Source organism: Macrobrachium nipponense, chromosome 31 (genome assembly GCF_015104395.2).
Source record: "Macrobrachium nipponense isolate FS-2020 chromosome 31, ASM1510439v2, whole genome shotgun sequence".
Lineage (NCBI taxonomy): Eukaryota > Metazoa > Arthropoda > Malacostraca > Decapoda > Palaemonidae > Macrobrachium > Macrobrachium nipponense.
This window is the reverse complement of record NC_061093.1, coordinates 31,760,865-31,767,765: the sequence shown is the minus strand read 5'-3', so window position 1 is coordinate 31,767,765 and position 6,901 is coordinate 31,760,865. Positions and strand designations below refer to the sequence as shown.

The following is a 6,901-nucleotide window of genomic DNA, read 5'->3' as shown; positions in this document are numbered from 1 at the left end:
CGAGAGAGAGAGAGAGAGAGAGATTTTTTAGTTATTATATTAATCAGAACTGGATCCAGTAGGAATTTTATTTTCTGTGGATTATGAGTCTTCTGTGGAACTGAATCCTTCCATTTTTATATATATTATTATCCTTGTCTCATCATTAAGTATTCATTTCTCACATATGATACGTTTCCTTTTCAACTTTTCTTGTTTTTATCAGGCTTTTTATTTCAAAACATATATGCAATATATATATATATATATATATATATAATATATATATATATATATATATATATATATATATATATATATATATATTATATATATATGTAATATATATATATATATATATATATATATATGTGTGTGTGTGTGTGTATATATATCTTTCCCATGGTATTGTACATGTGAAATAAAGTGGTAATATCAATTTAATAACTAAAAATAGAAATAAAGAAAGAAAAACTATTTTTGCATAATCAATGGAGAGGGGTCATGTCCATTCTCTGCATTCTCTGCACAAGTGCACACACAAATTTATGTATATATATTATGTATTATATATATAATATATATATATATATATATATATATATATATATATATATTAATATATATATACATACATATATATGTATATATATAAGTACATATATATATATATATATATATATATATATATAATATATATATATATATATATATACATCACTTATATTATGCAAATTAGTTTTTCTTTCTTTATTTCTATTTTTAGTTATCATATTGATATTACCACTATATTTCACACATTGCAATAACATAAAAGAAGAAAAAAGAAAAAATTTCAAAAATTTCAAAATTCTGAATTTATGCATTTAAAAAACAGCAGCACACAGCGAACGCATAAACTCGAGCACGACACAGTTCCTTCTGTTTTGGCGGAAACTTGCTGTCGTCCTATTGGCTGATGATGATGTCATTTACTCCTCCTTACCCCCCATTAAAATTGCAAACGTGGTCACTCATTGCTGAGCGAAAATGGCGAAAAATTGGCATTTAAAGGCATTTCTGCATTTTCTATATAATTGTAAAATCCGTTAAATGCGAATTAGTACCTTTTTATAAGTTGCAAATGCAAAAATAAAGGGTAAAAATACTCATTTCACTATTAAAAGTTTGATTTGTAGCGATGCATGGCAGTATTTCATGACAGTCAACATGAGCATGGCGTAGTTTCATGACAGTCAACATGACGAGTAAATGATGTCATCATCAGCCAATAGACGACAGCAAGTTTCCCCGCCAAAAAACAGAAGGAACTGTGTCGGGTTCCTCGAGTTTATGCGTTGCGTTTGCTGTTTTTAGAAAAATGCACATTTCCAGAATTTTTGAAATTTAAAATATTTTTTAATTTTTCCCTTCCCATGTTACTGTGCTTGTGAAATATATTGGTAATATCAGTTTAATAACTAAAAATAGAAATAAACAAGGAAAAACAAATTTTGCATAAATAAATGGAGATTGGTCAGGATTATTCAATGCAGGGTTAATTTCTTAGAGAGAGAGAGAGAGAGAGAGAGAGAGAGAGAGTGTGTTATAATTAATCATAATACTCTTCAGAATTGTATCCAATACGATTTTCTGCTGTGAATTAAACTTCCTTATTTTAATGTACGTTATTTCAACCTTCACTCATCATTAAGTTATTCGTTCTCCTATATAATCCATTTTCCTTTTAACTTTTCTTTTTCTTAAACTCTTTATTTCAAATACTGGTTATTTCTCCTCTTGAAATAAACTGACAATATTATATGATCATGATAGTGATAAGAGAGGGATACAGTTTTCTCACTTTACTATTATTATTGTACATATATATATTTATACTTATATGAATTTCTATCACATCACCGCGATTCATATACGTGTATTAAGCTGCAAATGTCCTTTCATATTCAATTCGCTCTACCTCGGAATTAATATAATTTCATATATGTTGAGCGAAGGAGATTTTGTTAATGCATACTTTTATATATATATTTCATGTCTGAAAATAAATTTCCTTGGAATGAACAGAAACTAATAGCACAAAAGGAATATAATTTATTAAAGACGTTCGTGTTACATCCATCAGTGCCGGAAACGTTTGTGTTGATTATGTCTGGGCGAGTCCTCAGTCGTAATTATGAATGCACGATGCACAAACCACTCTCGCTGTTAACATTTTGATATAGTTACCAAATGTCTCTATAATGTAAAAAAAAATCATATATTAAAAGTTATGATACTTAAAATTTTGGTCTCTGCCATTGAATATACAAAATCCCTGTAAGTGTTGCATATGAAATTTGAACTCCATTCGCTGTAACTTTTATATTTCCTCAACTGTGGATGTTTTAAAATATAAATAGTAAAGGTAAAAATAATCAATTGCATTATGATTAAGTGGAGATGGCCATGTCATTCTCTCTCTTGGGATATGCAGGGTTATCTCTTGGAGAGAGAGAGAGAGAGAAGAGGAGAGAGAGAGAGAGATGAGAGAGAGAGAGAGAGAGAGAGAGAGAGAGGCTAATAATGCTACGCATCATAACTTAATCCATTTTGGATTTTTTTTCTTTAATTATACGTAGTCTGTGAAATGACTTCCTAATTTTTATGTCATCCATGATTTATCATTCTATAATGCTTTCTCCCATATTGTCCGATTTTTCATTTGGTTTTTCTTTTTCTCAGACCTCTTTATTTCGAAAACTGATTATTTTTGCTCTTGGAAGAAATTGACAACATTCCATGATCATTACTACTGTGCAGATATGCCATTGCTTGCCAATATGCAGAACCTTTCACAGATTGAAGGAAAAGTCCAATCAGCCTCCCAAAAACACCTAAGGCTATATGTTTAGTTTTTATAAAATGCCCGATGGTAGGTTCATTAGAAATATGTTCTTGATAATTATTTTGATCATTAAGTTTAATAATAAAAGGGAAAAATATATGCATCATAATTAAGTGATAAGAGAGTCCATGTCCCACATTCTTACATATATTTTGAATAAAATATTATGTAAACACGGGCTTTCCTTAACCTCATATATAATTTGAAGGGAATTTATGATTACAAACAATTATTTTTATTATCGACAATAATAACTATAACGTCGTCAGGGCAATTTTTTTTTCCACATGACAGATACCTATCAATCAAAGGCGGGCTCTGGCCAGAACCTTCCATTGGAAGTGGCAGCTCAAAGATGATAACTCTTTCACAGGAGGGCTCGTATCAGAACATTCCATTGAATATAACTGGTTCACAGAAGGGCTCCCCCAGCCCGAACCTTCCCTTGCGTGATAGCTGGCTGCCAACTGGTCTTAGGCCAGAACCTTCCATTGAGGTTGGGTGGCTCACAGGCCGGCTTTGACCAGAGCCTTCCATTGGCCATAGCTGGATCCCAGCTCAGCTCCTGGCCGAACCTTCCCTTCGTGATAGCTGGCTAGCAACAAGGTCTATAGAATACCAGGGCAAACCGTCTCAACGTTACTGCGCATATGTGGCCATAAAGAAAACCAAGAAAACAATAAAATGAAGTCACTATGGGAATTGTTTGCCACACCCATTCTCTGTCACGACCTTGGGTTCGAGAAAGGTCCCCAGTTAATCATCAGGTACTGCTGAATTAAAGGATTGAATCCGGTCTAAGAGAGCTTCCTTGTTCTTCACTCTGGTGAGGTCAAATACTGACTGATGACATTTTTTACCTGACCTCGGCCAGATGCAGCCTCGTGACGTCATGCGCAAGATTGTCCTTATTTGGTCGGAAGCGGTCTGACCTGGTACCTTGCCTAGCAACTGGGCTCAGGCCAGAAACATTCATTGGCGTTAGCTGGCTCACAGCTTGGCTTTGGCTGGAGCCTTCCATTTGGCGACGGCTTGCTCATAACTGGGCTCTGGCCAGAAACCTTCCATCAGTGACAGCTGATTCATCGTCGGGGTATCAACAACTGAAGGCTAAGAGATGTACTGTGGGGAGATAAAGTATTTTAAAATATCACTTTATGAATGATTGAAAATGAATGTTAAGTATCCTAAGACTAAAATTAAACATGTTTTAATTTATAGCTTGATTTGATAAAATGAGTAAATCCGAAAATATTTTTTTAGAAGGAGAACTGACTGTGTATAAATCCTCGAAAAAAATTTAGATGTTGTTGGATTGTTGATTACTATCTGTATACTCGGACATACGCATCTGCCAAGGGCTGAAGAAGCTGAAAACCTTTTCAGTGTGAATGGAAGGAAAATAGTGAAGATGGAATGAAGCGATTTCAAAAGTTCAGCTAATTCTCTGAGGAAAACTCGAAAAAATAAATAAATTAATAAAAATTAAAAGGGTTGGAATTAGGGATGCTCTTTGGACAAGAAGATACTGACAAAGATGATTACATAAAAAAATAGGTTGCAGTCGGTTAATAAGGGAAAAAAAAAAGAGGTTTGAGTGTTGACTTAACGATGGTAGGGATCGTACGAAAGGGACGCATTACTGAATGCATAAAATCTGATTGCACGATAAAGAGCTGTTATGATTATATACCGCGGTTTAGAAAGACAATTATACTCTCTCTCTCTCTCTCTCTCTCTCTCTCTCTCTCTCTCTACACACACACACACACACAATCTCAAGGTCACTTTCCAAGACGTACATCACTGGGAGTTTGGGCTTCGTCATAATTTTGGATTTTGAAAGTATATATCGGATGGGGTGGGGACTTTCTATTCACATGATTTTTCCAAAATGTGTAAAGAATGAGAAATGAAGAGATGATTGTGTAAGTGAATATATCGTACTTACGCTATGGTAGAGATGAGATCAAATTTGTATACTAGTTCTACCTGTTTCGGTCTCTCCTGCTCCCCTTTTCGAGAACTTTCATCGACGGAGGTTTATTTCTCTTTTCCTCGGTCATAGAAGTTCCTGAAAACAACCGTGGATGGTGAGACGAGCTAGAATGACTACTTCTGCAACATTTTAGTATAGTGGAACGGGAGATTGTCATCTTTTGCGTATGTATTACATGTATATAATATTTGTGCTTGTGAGCATATGTTTAAGTGCACTAATGCATAGAACAGGAAACTGGTTATAATACGTATAGTTACAGGTACGCTGATACTAGCATCGAGGAACAAATTGTAATCATGAAATAATGATAATGAAACTCATTTATCCTCCTCAACGAGATCAATTTTCTTGATGAAACTCTAGGTAGAAGAAAGTGATAGACAGGAGGAGATATAATACTATAAAGGAGAAGCAACAAGACCCATGAAGAATAAAAAAAAAATTCCATGTTAGACAACAAGGATACCAATACATAAGCTGCTGAGCAGACATCATTATTGCGAAGCACGTTCCCTTGAAAGCCATGTAGTAGATGTTTGTAAATTTCGCATCTTAATCTGCGTGAAGAAGGAAAGCGAAAGTAGTAAGATTCTCCTCGGTCTGTTGGCCTGTCACAAAAGTGATCTGAAGATTCTTCTTGCCACACAAGATTTCAAGTTTCGTTATAGGGATTCAGTAGAATGAATTTCAGTAAATATCAATAATTACAAAAGTAGAGAGGATATCAATAATGGAATTAGGTTTTAGAAATACTTACTTTAATATTTGTATTTATTTTATTAATCTCGTTCTTCCTTTTTCGTAGCTATTTACCAGCTCTTTCGAGAGTTCACTTTGATTTTATTCCATTTACTTCACTTCATTACTAAACTATTAGTAACTTTTTTTATTTCTTTCCGCACCTTCGATCACCATTCTGTGTTTCTCTCAGGATTCCATTCAGTCCCTCTTATTATTTGTTCCTCTTATATTAACATCATATGGATTCCCCTACCGTTTCGTCCCCTTATATTTTTATATTCTATTTCATATGAATCAGTCTCCATCTTTCCCACTTCGTGACCTATCACTTCATCTCATACTTGTTTTCTTACCCCAGTTTTAATCAGTGTATGTCAACATCTCATTTCTCTATTTGCTTGCGTATGGCTTTTCCTCTTCTCTGTTCACATATTCGTTCATGATTGATTGCTTCATATTTTTCCACCCCTTCTCTTCTTTAGTTAACTTCTCTTCCATTATTTATTTCCATAAGTCACAGGTTCTATTTCATAATCATGGAATTTTCTTTGCTATACTGTATTGTGTATTTCTTCCTCGTCCTGGCATAATCATGGACAAATAAGATGTATTATTTTGTGTATCTCTGCCATTTACATTTTGACATAATTTCCTTAAACCAGCTGTATTATTCCCGTGCTTATGAATAAATTATTCCTTCCATAAAGGTTTATTTTCCATTTGTTTAGCTATACTGATGATCTTAAGTTGCTTTAGCGCTGTTTTCCCTTTTGTACATTTTTATTTTTCTGTTTTTTCCCATTAGTTATTCCCCAACGTCTCACTGGAACTTGGTGAAGAAACCCTCACGATTCCTTTCATTTCATCTTCTCTCCTCCTCCTCCTCCTCTTCCTCCTTCACCTCACATATCTCTTTCTTGTCATCAGCAGACATCGAGGAATCTTGTTCCAGAATCCTAAGTTCAGTTTCTGGTACGAAGAACTTGGTATAAGGGAGATTTGAGACGAGATAAACACAAGGAGAGAGAGAGAGAGTAGAGAGAGAGAGAGAGAGAGAGAGAGAGAGAGAGAGAGAGAGGTGTTTTCGTCCATATTCAGAATTCATTTTGAGTAAAATTTCTGAAGCATTTTCATGTCCTCTTATTCCTTCTCGTATCCACTACGAGAGAGAGAGAGAGAGAGAGAGAGAGGAGAGAGAGAGAGAAGAGAGAGAGATAGTATTTGAATCGACTACCATTTCCCACTGTCTCCAGTCCTTCTTCCTCCTTCTTATCTCCACTTTCCTCCTCATG

General features: G+C 34.3%; 1 protein-coding gene across 2 annotated transcripts in view; it reads left to right on the top strand.

Moving 5' to 3' along the window:
* The window catches only part of LOC135206744 (neprilysin-1-like), a 684,073-nt gene that overhangs the window by 581,406 nt on the left and 95,766 nt on the right, over window positions 1-6,901 (top strand). The window lies entirely within an intron of this gene.